This window comes from Castanea sativa, chromosome 6 (assembly GCF_040712315.1).
Source record: "Castanea sativa cultivar Marrone di Chiusa Pesio chromosome 6, ASM4071231v1".
Lineage (NCBI taxonomy): Eukaryota > Viridiplantae > Streptophyta > Magnoliopsida > Fagales > Fagaceae > Castanea > Castanea sativa.
The window spans coordinates 14,187,945-14,204,071 of record NC_134018.1 but is presented as its reverse complement, the minus strand read 5'-3'; the positions used below and the strand labels follow the sequence as shown (position 1 = coordinate 14,204,071).

Below are 16,127 nucleotides of genomic sequence, written 5' to 3'. Positions count from 1 at the left end.
TGGCTTTCACCGCCCCGCCCCGGGGGGGATCCAGTGCGACGCCGTAGGATTAATCTCCCACAACACAACTTCTCCTAACACACACACAAATGCGTATTTGTATTTACTTAAACTTGTTAAATATTTGTGTGAATCTAATCAGTTTGTTTGTTTTGACGTCTTTTTTGCGTATAAGAGACGTGCGTCCTCGTCCGAGTCACTCGTAACGTTGCCGATTTAAACCGAGTACTTCGCTCCGAGGTGTTCGTTAGCGAAGACTTACAACTTCGGGCGGCTCACCTCATTCTCGGATACACTCCCCTTTCCAAAGACTTCCAAGAGATAGAGGACGCCATTATTGCAGGCGACCGAAGACGGAAGAGGATCAACGTAGCTCGGCGCCATTTTCTGGACGACCGTGACCTCCCGGACGCTCCTAACACCATTCTGTACAACCGGGCGATAGCAGCGGTCCCTTGCCGTGCACGCACAAATGCTCGTCATTCCGTAAGAAAGAGCGTGTCTTCTTCACACACCCTTGACGACGAGATAGATCGATTCCATCTCGAAGACACCGAGAGACCTCGCGGGAACCAGTTTGTAGTGCTTTCCGACGAGGAAGAAGAAGCAACCGAGGCCTCAGGAATTGCAGGGTTTGTAGTTGCCCTTCCCAAGGACGAATCCGCAGAAAACATGGGACGAATGGAGGGTCTTCTCACTAATAGGGCTGCCAAAGTTGCAGAGAAGAAGAAAAAGGGGACGTCCCAAGTTCTCCCAGTTTTACCTCCTCCTCCTCCTCCAGCTGAGCCCAAACTGCTAGCCGAGGATCCCAAGAAGAAGAGGAAAGGGGATGATGAGGGGACGACTAATAAAGAGCCCAAGAAACCACGCCAACAACTCCCCCCGGCCCATCAGTAGAAGCTGGATAAGGGCAAGGGTAGATCCCGTTCAGTTGAACTCGGGGAAATCGATGGACGAGGGTAGTGCACCGAGCACCGGCCACCCGGTCCCCCGATCTAAGGCCGGACGCGCGCTCCTATCTCCTGCCGCATAAGGGCGACCAACAAGGCCACGCCCACCACCCGGCCGAGGTCCTAGAACGCCCTCTTCTGCTGCCCAAGGACATGGAGACCTTGGAAAAGATGGGCCAACCACAACTATTCCTCTCTCTAAAAAGAGACTTAGCGCTGGTAAGTGTTCCTCCTTTTAACAATATTTATAAGTAAATTAGTTTTTGTTATTCCTAACTCCATCATGCTTTTTACAGTGCTATTCAGAGGTCTTTGTAGCCGAAAAGTTTATTGAAGACGCTCGGAAAGTAGCCGTGGCTGAACTCGAAACTAGGGTGGAGACCGAGAGGACCTTAGGTACAACCCTTGCCGAGAACGAGAAGCCGACCTCGGAGGTAGCAAGCTGAGGAGAGAGAAGAACGGGGTCGAGTCAAACTTGGAAGACCATGAAGACCCAATAGAAGGACAAAGCGCAAACTCCTTAAGGAAAGAAATGAAGAGCTCTCCCAAGCTCAAAGGGAGTGCTCGGATCTTAAGAAGCAACTAGCGCCGATGAAAGAAGAAGCCAATTCCTTCCAACTCTCTCTCCAAGCCGCCAAGCAGGCAAGTTTTGATGAAGGGGTAGCCACCACCGAGGAGCGATGAGGAGTTCGCGGCTTTATGCCGCGAATACCGTCAAAAGTATGGGGAAGCTCTAAACGTAGCAGGGTTCCTCAATCTTCGGATTTGAGGAAGTCCGAGAACGTTTGGCTTCCCCTAGAAATACAGGAGATTGAAGAGGCTCCTCGCCGCTACTCCTACCCCCGAGACAACTCTTCCTGCCCTACCTCTCGATGGTCCCACAGCAAATTCCCGATCCTACGAACCTTTCCGGTTCCAATAAAGAGAAGGAAGGAGGAGGGATGCAGAGAAGGACTTGAGCCGAGGCAAGTGGAACCCATCGTCCTTTCAACAACGACGGTGGGATAAAGGAAAGCAGATTATGACTCCTTTTGAGCCGGAGTCGAAAGACCGAGTGGCACTAGCACCTCTCAAAGAAGATCCTCCTCCAACGCAAATTAGGACTTAGCTTAGGGCTTCTCTTTTTCCATTCTTTCTCGTTTTTTTTTTTTTTGAACATATCTATTGTAATGTATATTCAATTTGATTAAAAAAGTACAATATCGTTTGCTTTTCACTTGGATTGTGTCCGTTTTTACTCTATTCCTTTTATTGTACTTATTACAAAAGTTTCCCATTAAGTCATATCAAAAGTTTCTCAGAGTATAAAAATTTAACTCCAAGGATTGCACAATCGTAACTTCCACATAATCATGCGTATATTACTAAAGATTTAATACGAGGTGACATAGTTAACACGCTTGAACAATGCCTTGATAAAAAAGGAAAGAGGACCTCATACAACGATTAAGCCTTTATAATGCATAACACTGTTTCTAGTAGGATGTAAGATCCGAGGACCATTCCTCACACAAATTCACTCAATACTTAAAGATATAAACCTTAAGATCCAAGTTAATAAACAATAAGGTATTAACATGCAGACACAATCAGAAGTTAACTTTAAGCAAAGTCATAGTCCGAAGACAAATCTTAAGCAATCTTTTGTTTAACTGTAAACGTTAGTTTTCCCAAAGTAGGAGGTCCGAGGACCCGGCATAACTAAGCTTCTGTTTAACAAATGACAAGACATCAATTTCCACAAGGTTTGTGGTCCGAGGACCGTACTTAACCAATTTTCTGTTTGATTCTTTAAAACAATAACTTCACATGTTAATTTTCCCAAAGTAGGAGGTCCGAAGACCCGGCATAACTAAGGTTCTGTTTAACAAATGATAAGATATCAATTTCCACAAGGTTTGTGGTCCGAGGACTACACTTAACCAAGTTTCTGTTTGATTCTTTAGAACGCAACTTCAAACGTTAATTTTCCCAAAGTATAGGTCCGAAGACCCGCATAACTAAGGTTCTGTTTAACAAATGATAAGACATCAATTTCCACAAGGTTTGTGGTCCGAGGACTACACTTAACCAAGTTTCGTTTGATTCTTTAAAACAATAACTTCACATGTTAATTTTCCCAAAGTAGGAGGTCCGAAGACCCGCATAACTAAGGTTCGTTTAACAAATGATAAGACATCAATTTCCACAAGGTTTGTGGTCCGAGGACTACACTTAACCAAGTTTCGTTTGATTCTTTAGAACAAGAACTTCAAACGTTAATTTTCCCAAAGTAGGAGGTCCGAAGACCCGCATAACTAAGGTTCTGTTAACAAATGATAAGACATCAATTTCCACAAGGTTTGTGGTCCGAGGACTACACTTAACCAAGTTTCGTTTGATTCTTTAAAACAATAACTTCACATGTTAATTTTCCCAAAGTAGGAGGTCCGAAGACCCGGCATAACTAAGGTTCCTTTAACAAATGATAAGACATCAATTTCCACAAGGTTTGTGGTCCGAGGACTACACTTAACCAAGTTTCGTTTGATTCTTTAAAACAATAACTTCACATGTTAATTTTCCCAAAGTAGGAGGTCCGAAGACCCGCATAACTAAGGTTCGTTTAACAAATGATAAGACATCAATTTCCACAAGGTTTGTGGTCCGAGGACTACACTTAACCATTTTTCTGTTTGATTCTTTAGAACAGTAACTTCAAACGTTAATTTTCCCAAAGTAGGAGGTCCGAAGACCCGGCATAACTAAGGTTCTGTTAACAAATGATAAGACATCAATTTCCACAAGGTTTGTGGTCCGAGGACTACACTTAACCAAGTTTCTGTTTGATTCTTTAAAACAATAACTTCACATGTTAATTTTCCCAAAGTAGGAGGTCCGAAGACCCGGCATAACTAAGGTTCTGTTTAACAAATGATAAGACATCAATTTCCACAAGGTTTGTGGTCCGAGGACTACACTTAACCAAGTTTCTGTTTGATTCTTTAAAACAATAACTTCACATGTTAATTTTCCCAAAGTAGGAGGTCCGAAGACCCGGCATAACTAAGGTTCTGTTTAACAAATGATAAGACATCAATTTCCACAAGGTTTGTGGTCCGAGGACTACACTTAACCAAGTTTCTGTTTGATTCTTTAAAACAATAACTTCACATGTTAATTTTCCCAAAGTAGGAGGTCCGAAGACCCGGCATAACTAAGGTTCTGTTTAACAAATGATAAGACATCAATTTCCACAAGGTTTGTGGTCCGAGGACTACACTTAACCAAGTTTCTGTTTGATTCTTTAGAACAGTAATTTCAAATATGAGAGCCAGCCATAACTTTGAAACATTAATTGACGAAAGCTTATTTGATTAATAATAATACCTTCTAAGATTATTTACATTCCATGGACGTGGTACAACTCGTTCATCCAGGTCAACTAACCTATACGACCCTACGCCGCTATTGAAACAATGCGGTAGGGGCCTTCCCAGTGTTAGGTCCTAGCTTACCCCATGCCGGGTTCTTAGAAGTGCCTACAACTTTCCTTAATACAAGATCACCAGGCGCAAGTGGCCTTAGTTCACGTGGGCATCATGTCCTTGTTTTAGCTTTCTGCTGATAATAAGCCATTTGGACCATAGCTGCCTCACGCCGTTCTTCAAGTAAATCAAGATTTCTCTCTAGAAGTTCCTTGTTATTCTCAGGACTAAAAGAACTTGTCTTTATAGTAGGAAATCCGTACCCAATGGTATCACCGCCTCGGCTCCATAAGCCATAGAGAATGGCGTTTCTCCAGTGGACCTGCGCGGAGTGGTCCGATACGTCCACATGACATGAGGGAGCTCTTCCACCCATCTGCCTTTCGCATCATCCAACCTCTTCTTGAGCCCGTTGACAATGACCTTGTTAACGGCCTCGGCCGTCCATTTCCTCGAGGATAAGCCAGGGTAGAGTATCCGTTTGTGATGCCCATGTCACTACAAGCATCGCCTAAAGGCGTTTGCTGTCAAATTGAACGCCATTGTCCGAGATAAGAGTATGTGGTATACCAAATCTAGTAACAATATTCTTCCAAATAAACCTCTTGGAATCAACATCTCGGATATTGGCTAAGTGGCCTCGGCTTCGACCCATTTAGTGAAGTCTCGTCCCTACAAGCGGCCATCTTTTGTTTCCAAGAAATCTCGGGAATGGCCCTACAATGTCCAAGCCCCATTGTCAGGCGAAAGGCCAAGGGCTAGACAGAGGATTAAGAACCCTCCAGTTGGTGGATATTGGGCGAACCTCGACACCGATCACACTTTCGGCATAATCCTCAAGCCTCTCTGCATATTAGGCCACCAATAACCCCGAGTCGTGCCTCTATGGGCTAAGGACCTTCCCCCGCATGACTCCCACAAATTCCTTCATGCAATTCCTCCAAGAACGATTCCGTTTGATTCGTGGTGTACACACAACAAATACGGTCCCGAAAAGGATCGTTTGTATAGCTTCGATCCTCTGACAACCGTAAGCGCGGCGCCTTTCGACGCACCTTTTCTCGCTTCAACTTTGTCTTCGGGAAGGATGTCATTTTTGAGAAAAGATATGATCGAATCCATCCAACTTTGGACCAGGCCTTATTAAATGGATGCGAGGTGCGTTAGCGGCTATAAGAGAAGGTTCTATCGATCCTCAACGAGAATCACCCTTGGTAGACCTTGAGCCGAGGATGTGGCCAATGTAGCCAAAGAATTCCATGAGTGTTTCCACTCCTAGAGACATGAGCTAAGGCAAATGAGTCGACCACTCGCCGACGTTTAACTCCGGGCCAAATATTCTTGCATTCTCGGGGTCTCTAGCCTCCATGGTCCCCATGACTTGGCCGACCACTAATTGAGAGTCCGAGAACACATGGATTTCTTTGCCACCCATCTTATGTACCATTTGCATGCCTACCAAGATCCTTCCATACCGCCTCATTATTAGTAGCCGAGAAGGCCAATCTCAAAGATTTTTCAAAGACAATCCCTTCAGGGACACTAGAACAAGCCCAACACCGACCCTCTTTGATTAATAGCCCCATCCACGTGAACTCTCCAAACCGAGGGTGATACATCCGTGATCACACCAACTCGATTTTCCACCCATGTGTGTTTCTTTTGAAGTTTCTTCTATCAATGGTTCAAAACTCTCGCCACCAAATCTCGCGAGGACCTCCGTCCTTCACCGATGTGCGAGGCCTGTATTTAACATCAAAGGCTCCCAAAATGGTTCCCCATTTCGCCACCTTGCCGAGAATAATCAAGCACTACGCAACACGACTAGAGGCAACTGGGTCAAAACAACCAGCGTATGAGATTGGAAATAATGAGGAAGTTTGCGCGTGGCGTGGACTACAAACAAGTGCTTTTTCCAAGGGCAAATAGCGCACCTCGGCTTCATTCAAGGACTTACTAACATAGTAGATCGGCCTCTCACCCCATTTTCATTCCTTATAAGGACTAGACTCACCGCATGAATAGCCACGGCCGATAAGCGACAACACCTCGTCCACCTCCTCAGGCGAGATAAAATGGGTGGCCGAGATAGATATTGCTTAAGCCGTTGGAAAGCTGACTCACAATCCTCGGTCCATTGAAATCCTTTCCACTTGTTCAGCAACGAAAGAAAGGACGGCACCTGGCCGCGACCGAGAAATAATCTGTCAACGCAGAATCATTCCGTCAATTTTTGAATATCTTTGGGTTTCCGAGGCGGGCAAATTCTGAATAGCCTTAACCTCGCACCGGGTTCACCTCTATGCCCCTATGAGTGATCATATACCCTAGGAACTTTCCGGATCCCATGCCAAAAGAACACTTGGAAGCGTTAAGGCGCAACTTATACTTCCTCAAGATTTGGAAGGTGTCGGCCAAATCCGTCATGTGCGAAGGTACTGTCTTACTCTTCACCACCATATCATCCACGTATACTTCTATGGTTTTCCCCGATTGCTGTTCAAACATTCGGGTCATCATTCTTTGTTAAGTAGCCCCGCATTTTTTAACCCAAATGGCATGACCTTATAATGATAGTTCCCTGGAGTAATGAAAGCGAGTTTCTCCGATCCTCTAACGCCAAGGGAATTTGGTGGTAACCCCGAAGGCGTCCAAGAAACTCATCCGAGGATGTCCAACGTAGCATCTACCGCCTGATCAATCCGTGGCATTGGGAACGAATCTTTAGGACAGGCCTTGTTCGATCAAGAAATCTACACACACTCTCCACCTCCGTTCTTCTTCTTAACGACAACGTATGAGCCAACCATTCAGGGTAGAAAACTTTTCGATAGCCCCCGCCCTTTCGAGTTTAAGAACCTCTTCCTTCACGGCCTCGAATGTTCTCGGGAAGATCGCCGAGGTGGCCGCCTCCTCGGAACAATGGCCGGATTGACGTTTAAACGATGACAAATAAAGCTCGGATCCACGCCTGGAGCCTCATAAGGGTCCCACCCAAAGACATCTATATTGTCCCTTAGGAATTTCACCACCTCCATCTTCTCTTGGTATGGCAAAAGTATGCCAACTTGGAAGAATCTCTCTGGATCATCTCGCTATTACAAACTTCTCTAACTCCTCGCAAACCGCCTCATCTTCGCCATCGCTCCAGGTGCCTCCGAGCCTGTTAATTGCTATGACTCCCGGATGGCAAGGTTGATAACTCGATTTCTGATCGGCGAAGCACGCGCCGATATGCATTCGCTGGCCACTACCTGGCCGCCGAGGATCTCCTCAACGTGTTCCCCCGAGGGGAATTTAACCTTAACGTGCAAGGTGAGGGAGACGGCTTCCCGAGCGTGCAGCCATGGTCCGGCAGGATGGCCGTATATGGAGAGTACGCGTCAACCACAATGAAATCTACTTCAACCGTTTCGTGCCGATTGAACGGTAAACGGATTCCTTTTGGCACAACGGCTCTCCTTCAAAGCCGATAAGGGGTGAGTCATAAGGAGTTAAATCTTCCAACTCCAACCTTAACCCCTTAAATAGATCGTGGTACATGATATTCGCACCGCCGCCCCGATCTATCATCACCCTTCTCACATCATAGTTGCCTATTCCGAGGGTAACGACAAGAGCATCGTCACGGGCCGGATAGTCCCTACCTTATCCTCCTCGGAGAATCCCAAGACAGGTAAGGTGCTCCTTAATCTCTTCGCCCGCTACCGACATCCTCGGCCCTGCGGATGAGAAAACCGCCATAATCCTAGTGGGACCCCGAACCGGTCCTACCGTGTGCAGCGAAGATAACATTAATTGTTCCCAATGCTGGCCGAGATGAACCGTCTCCTGGTTGTTTGAACCAACTTGGCTTACTTGCCCAAGTGGGCTGACACAAGTGCTGCTTTAACTTTCCCTCACCGACGAGTTGCTCCAGGATGGTTCCGCCGTGGTCCGACAGTTCTCGCAGTATGACCCACATCCCGATGGTACTGACAAAAGGTTTTGATTTCTTCTCGCAGGTCCCCGCCATCTTGCCGGGCCATCTAAAAAGGGCTCTTTACGAACTTTTTCTAATAACCGATGCACTTGGTTCTCGGAACACATGATTTACAGCCTGGGGTGCCAAGCCGAGCCGGATTGTCCGAAGTAATCCCTCCTCGGCTTGTTGTTGTGATATCTCCTGACCTGAAATCCCTTCTCCGGCGGATAACCTTCTCCTTTCCTTTTCCTTGCCGTCCGGTCTTCCTCTACCCTTTTATATTCGTCGATACGATCCATAAGACGGCGTACGCCGCGGACGGGCTTTTTCGTCAAAGACTTTCTTAGGTCGTGATCGTAGGAGGCCTACCTTAAAGGTATTAAGCGCCACCTCATCAAAGTCGCCATCTATTTCATTAAACATCTCCCAATATCTCTGAGTATGCTTTCTGTCTCCCCTCCTTCATGACCATGGATAGCGGCGAATCCAATGGCCGAGGGACTCGCTACACGTGATGAAGCGCGAAGCAAATGCCCTAGTTAACTCCCCAAACGAGCCCACGCACCCCGATTTGAGACCGTTAAACCATCTCATAGCCACAGTCCCAAGCCGGGAGGGGAAGACTTTACACATCAAAGTCTCGTTATGGGAGTGACCGCCATCCTTTGGTCAAGTGGCTCACGTGTTCCACCGGACAGTCCGGCCATTGTAGATGGTAAAGGTGGGCTGGGTGAACCTCCTGGGAAGCCTTCCCCTCTCAATCCTCCGCGAAAACGGAGATTTAGAGAGTTGGTGCAACGCTCTACTCATGGTATCGTTGCCTAAGCCCCTAGAACGAAACTTCTTACGTCTGCGAGTTGATTGGTCGTCCTCCTCGCCGGAGGATGTTGCGCTAGTGGGGGAATATGACCTTGAACTGTAGCCAACCCCCCCATCCTTCTCTGAGGAAGAACTAGACGAGGACGGAGAAACCTTACGTTTAGCACGGCGTAACTTCTTCTTCAAACGATTAATTTCCTTCTGCATGGATTTAGAGCCCTCATCGTGGGTAGTGCTACCCCCTCGAGTATGGCTATCCCCCGGGTATTCTGATGGACGCTTCCCTCACGATCCCTATGACGTTCAAGACGTTCGAAATGATCTTCCGTTGTGATCCTTGTGACTCGCATGGTGAGAGCCTAAGCCCCGCCATAATATCTCTACTACTTCCAGACTAGATTCCCCACGTACGGCGCCAATTGTAAGTGCACAATTGCACCTGACCCAAGAACAAGGTTATGGGCTCAGTGCCCAATGAGCCTTAAACAATGAAAATTTGTAGAGAGTGGGCTTGAAACCCAGGTTAGAAGTGAGTGAAGATTAAATGACAAACTAAAGATTGCCAGTATTAGGAAACAAAGAAATAGTAATGTAAATAGGTCTCCTCCTGATGTAAACCGAGAGCCGTTCTTATATTATCTCTCTCTCTTTGTCTTTTTCTTTTTAGGTTACAAACGGTTTCCGTCCCTCTTTCTCGTTCTAGGTCCTCCCTTAAATACTCTTCTTCTTAATACTTTATACACGTGTTGCCCTCAACTCCTCCCTTAGTATAGATATTTCTTTTCTTAGTGCCTTTGAACAAGAACTAGAAGTTTCCCTTCCAGATCGTTCAAGTGTCACCTCCCATTAATGCGGCCAGGGTGGTAGGTGCGGTCTTTAATGTGGAGGTAGCAGCCTTTGTCTTTGTCATTTCTTCAACACTCGGTGCTTCCTTCGGGGCATTCAAGGGTTCACCCTTTTAACCATTGGTCTTGACCGTGTCATTCCCTAACCTGTACCATGAAGTCCCGGGTTCTCTCGGTGTCGGTCCGAGGATAAGTTCACCCTACGAGTCCTCGGACCCTCGGCGCATGGGCCGACCCATAGTATTAACAACTTCCAAACCCAGGGTCAGGTCGGCCTTCCTTAACACGGCCCAAAAGGCCCACGTTCCCATCAGGATCTTTTTACCCCCCACACCTATCTGTATTTGTTATCTATTTGAATTCGAATACTTCAATTATGTTTTATAAAAAAAAAAAAATACAAAATTACTTCTTCCAAGAAAAACTCATTACCTTACATAAAAACTACTCGTTCTTATCTCGTATTCAAATGTCTAATTCCTATCTGTATTTATTATTTATTTAAATTCAAATACTTCAATTATGTTTTAAGCTTTTTCCTTTATCTTCTCCATGACTTTATCTTCACTACCTTTCTTAAAAAATAAAAATAAAAATAAAAATACAATATCACTTTTAAACATTAAACCAAAAAAACAAATAAATTAAAAAAGAGTATCTTTACACGCACTCGTGTAATGAGTCTATTAAATATATAATCAAACCTGCAGAAAAGGAACTTAACCCATAATTATAGAAGTAATTCACTGAGAACCTTTAAAAAATTCCTATTTTGTATATAAAACTTAAAAGAGATTTCTATGAAAAATGAAACTTCAAAATTGCCTCCATGCAGGATCGAACTACAGACCTTCAGTTTACAAGACTGACGCTCTACCACTGAGCTATAGAGGCTCACATACTATCATGTTATGAAATACATATTTTTACCTTTTGTTGAGTTGTTAATGAATACATGTACAGGTACAGCATTGATAAAAAAAAAAAATGACAACCATTGATTGTTGAATTAGACGGTCTGATCATGCCAGGCAAATGATGTTGGTCAAAAGAGTAGCAAAAGTTAAGAAGATTCTGACTTTGAATGTACCAATCACTAGTTATCTTTGGGTGAAAGCGACTAGGGTCATGATATATGTACGGGATACAAACATAAAGATACCTTGTTTTCCTTCATGCCATTTTCGTCAATACTGATTTACACTGTTTTCACCATGTGTACCTTTTTATGAGGTCTCATTGCAATCAATATCTCACAACTCAGATTTTTAAACCTAGGGGATTGCAGTCTGGAAAGTAGAAACTTCATTATTCAAATTGAAATCTTCATATCTCACGGGGATGAAATTTCCTGGAAAATGTTGTTCCCACATATATAGCTTTGCTTCAACAACAAAAAAAGTGAGGAAAATGAACATAAATACTTCTTCTTTTTTCTGTTGAAAAGAAGGATTTGAAAAATGGATCAATTTTAGCCTCAAAAATAAAATTTGAAAAAGAGAACAAGGGAAATATACATTATACATTAAGTTGTTAACATGTTTATTATTATTTTTTAAAGGCAATTTGAGTTTGAGTCTTTTTTTGAAACTCTTGAAAGAGTTTCAACTTATAATGTATTTTACTTGAACACGGCATCTCAAGTAATTATATTATATTCTGCTTTTGTCTCTATTTTAGATTCCCTGCTTGCAAAGGGAAAAACTTCTAATCTTTTCGACTTTCAACAGGTCTAATAATTATAGCAATTTTCTAGTTCACAGTTAATTTTTTTGTCCTCAATCAAGTGATATTTAATAAATTATATTAAAAATAAACATAATCAATGATAATAATGATATTGGCTTGTAATGGGTCAGGATGGGGCATAACTATCCCTCCATTAATGATGTGAGTGAAGCCCATGGCATTCCTTATACTTTCTAGAGTCTAATAACTCTAGGTATATCCCACTAAAATTTATATATATTTTACAGAAAATTTTGCTTATGTGTGTTTTATAGGCACATAATAATTTTCATCTTTAAAAAAAAGTTTCTCAAAAATTAAAAAAGTATTGACAATTTTTTCAATTTAAAAAAAAAATATTTAAAAAAATAAATAACTAATAACACACATTAACCAAACCTTTTTACGAATCACACTATCTTAAAAAACCCATATATAAATTATGTTAATAATCAATCAATTCAGTCCCATACGACCATACCTAACCACAATTTTCTCCCATAAATGGAAAAAGATCTGCGGGATAAATTGGGCCAATTCTCATTATGTTCTGATAAGTGCTATACCTGCCGCTGCATCATTTTGCTTTGACTTTTAACCAAAAAGAAGAACAGATTCCTCATCAGTCAGTCAGTCAGTCAGTTTAAAGTGTAAAGTGTAGGGCATGTTAATAAATTGGCTTTGTCAAACACAAAGCTCTATAATAGATCCTCAAGGATTCCATGTAAAAAAGGAAAATTTTTTTAATATTTTTCTCGCAATACATATAAATAATAGTTTTAAACAAATTAAAAAGCCTGCCATTTTATGGAAACACACCCAGAACGAACAAACAATCGCCATACAGCAGACAGGTTAAGCAGAAAGACCCTGATTTTCACAATCCCATTGAATTAAAGACTGTGCCACATAGGTGTTTTTGGCAATGTGTTACAGTAAACGACACATTAATGAAGCATCATTGGAGGTATAATAATGATTGACCTGTGAACTCCTTTATGTTGGTCCTCGTGGTTGTGGCTTGATTAGGGTGTCTCTTTTTCAGGTATATACTCTCTTTCGAGCATCTAACCTAGTATCATTTTAATATTTTTTTTGATGAACTACCACTTTAATATTTTTTAATTGCAGACTGAGTCCCCGAGGCATTTTTTTATTGTAATTTCCCCCAACTAAATATTGCCAATCATTTTAGCTCACTTTTTTATATTTTGGTGCATTGGATGCTTCCAAGCCCCAGCTAATATTGAGCCTTTGAGCTATTCATGACCACCTTTAGAGATAATAATATTTTAGAACCCAAGCCACAATTTATTTGAGCATTGGCATCAAATCCGGAAAAACCTAGCTTACTCCACAATTTAGCAAACCAAAACCCAATATCATACACCCATTAGACTTTTAAGTACTTGGTAAATTTTGTAAAACCTAGTAGTCTAATACAAACCAAGCGAACCACTATAGTTAAATATACCCATTTTTTTGAAAAAAAAAAATAATTCTCTTTTGCAACTATCACACAAGCATCCTTGCTCAACACCAACTTTGTTTAAGTCATTGGTATATTTTATAAAGGCTTAAATATAAAAACACTCACTAGGGTTTGGGTTAGTTGCAAAAACACTTCTTAGAGTTTCAATTCTTCATTGTAATTCTACGAGGTTTCCATATTTGTTAAATTGACCTTTATGATTAACTTTTGTTAACTCTTATGAAAGAAAAAATCATGTGACTATTATATGAGTAGTGACATGAATCAGTTTACAAGTTTTTTAAATATGATCACATAATGAAGAATTAAAACATCAGGAGTGTTTTTGCAACTAACTCAAACCCTATGGGGTGTCTTTACATTTTAGCCTTCCATGAGTTCTATCAAAGCTAGTACCCAAGCAAGCACTATAGCTCAATATCCTCCAATTTCAACAATTTTTTTATTCTCATCTCCAACAATCACACAATCATCCTCATTATCGAGAAGTTTAATACATAAAATCGCAACGACCACATATGATGGCTCAAACTCCAATCCCCCTTTCAGATACTGTTAGAGCATTTTAATATTAAATAATTAAAATGTTATAACATAAATGTAAAGATATGAGAGTGAATATGGAAGATGAGGAGTTAGTGAAAATATTTAATCCCACATTGAAAAGGAGAGAGACTATTTTGTTCTTTTTAATTGTGGTGATTAATGGGCTAACATGAATTGTCTCAAATATTGGGCCAGATACGTGCGCAAGAAGGAGGTGAAGGGTAGAGGTGTCAAATTTGGACAAAACCTCTTCGGTCTTCGTCCATGGTAGGGTTGTCCACGGGTCGGTCCGGGTCGGGTTTGTGCCCAACCCAGAACCGACCCGCCGGAATCGGGTGGCAAAAAAATGCACCCGTCGCCAACCGCCGGAATGAACAGATCAGGCGGATCAGACCATCAGATGACGGCGGACGGGTCGGTCAGGGTCGAAAATCCAGAAAACGGTGAAAACCAGTGTGAGAATGGCGAAAAACGGCATGAAAACGGCGAAAATCCGGTATGAAAATGGCGAAAATCCGACGAAAATCTTTGAGGTTTCTCCAGATCCGGCCTAATTTAGGCCATTTTCGGCAAGATCTTGGCCAGATCCGGTGAAATCTTGCTGAGATCTTGACGAAAATGGTTTAGATGTCACCGGATCTACCAAAATATCGCCGGTAATCTCACAGATCAGTCGGATCGGTTTTAATCGGATTTTGGAGAAGGAAAACCGACGTCCGACCCGCCAAACTCGGGTTTTGAAGGAACAAACCCGTTTTCGACCGCCGGAGAAGTCGGATCGGTCGGCGGCGGGTCGGGTTTGGTCGGTGGCAGCGGGTGAGTCGGGTTGGCTGGGTCTCTGGACAGCCCTAGTCCATGGTCTCTTCAAATTAAGAAATTGGCATTCCTAAAGGTGTGAGATGATAGAGAGCTTAAGAAGAAAGAAATTGAAAATAAAAGGTGGGAAGGCTCATACTTAAAAAATATAAAGAATAATAATATTTAAATAGAATAAAAGAAAAGAAAAAGCTTTATTTACATGATGAATATGAAAAGTTGGCTAACTAATTTATTTATTTTAATGTCAGTTTTTAACCACAATTTAATGATCTCAACAACTTAAAATTATGTTCTACATTCATTGCGGGGATTATGATTCTATTTTGTTTTCTTTGGCTCTTAATTAAGATTAAGAAGAAATTCTACTATTGCAAAAGACAAAATAAGAAAAAGATCAATCATATATATATATGTGTGTGTGTGTGAATATTACCCTCACTCACAGACAGTTCAAGTGAATGAATCGCAACCTGTAAATGACACTGAACACTACCACTTCCTTTTCACTTCTATTCCACCTTTTAGGACCAAGCCTCTTCGATCATAATTGAAACTTAAAAAATCAAATATGCCCCATGAATCCATCACCACTTTCAGTACCACAAAATAGTAAAGTGATAGAGACAAATTACCCACCGACCACCGTATATAAACTTGTAAGTCACTTTGGTTCGGATTTTTTCGCCTACATATTTATTATACCATAAATTGTTAATGCGTAAAAAGCCATAGCGGAATATCTAGCTACTAGCTAGATTATATTACCTATTAAGGACTGAAGTGATTTACTAAAAAAAAAGACTGAAGTGAAAGGTCGAAGAAAAAAAAAAATCCATGCTCGAGTCTTAGCAACCTTCAACAGATCAAGTGATCAAGATATTGTTCAAATCTAAAGAATGAAAAATAAAAGATGAGATGAAGTTTTTCTAACAATGCTTATTAAGTATTACTGTATACTTTTTTATTATTATTCTCTGGTATTAAAAAAGAATCAATTTCAACAAAGATTTATGCAAATATCGCAAATCTATATCATATATGTATACTATACTGTTATATCAAGCCAATTCTCATCACTTGAAAATTGAAGTTGTCACTTATCAATTGTTTTTTTTCTTGGAAAAGCTCAAAAGCCCTTTATTTATAAACACACACATATACATACATACATACATACATACATACATATATATATATATATATATATATATCCACTTTATTTAAGTTTGCAGAAAAAGTAATAAATTTAATTTTCAATTCGTAACCAAAGTGTAAACAACCTTTCACTCTCTCCTACCTACCCAAACTACTACTTAAAAAATTGAAGCAAAAACATCCACAACCTATCAATTTTTCTCAAACATAAATTAACATCCTCTCTATCCCAGTTTTTTTTTTTTTTTTTTGGGATTATAAAAAAGGGTAGCTCTGTACCAATTACTCAAACTTGTAGATGACCATTCCCTTTATCCATAATGAAGAGGGGGAGGAACAGAT

The 16,127-nt window shown here is 41.6% G+C and overlaps 1 non-coding gene across 1 annotated transcript; it reads right to left on the bottom strand.

The window, feature by feature from the left end:
- Positions 1–10,867: 10,867 nt before the first annotated feature.
- TRNAT-UGU (transfer RNA threonine (anticodon UGU)) lies at positions 10,868–10,939 on the bottom strand. Its single transcript has one exon. It is a non-coding gene; the product is annotated as a tRNA-Thr (tRNA).
- Positions 10,940–16,127: the final 5,188 nt, after the last annotated feature.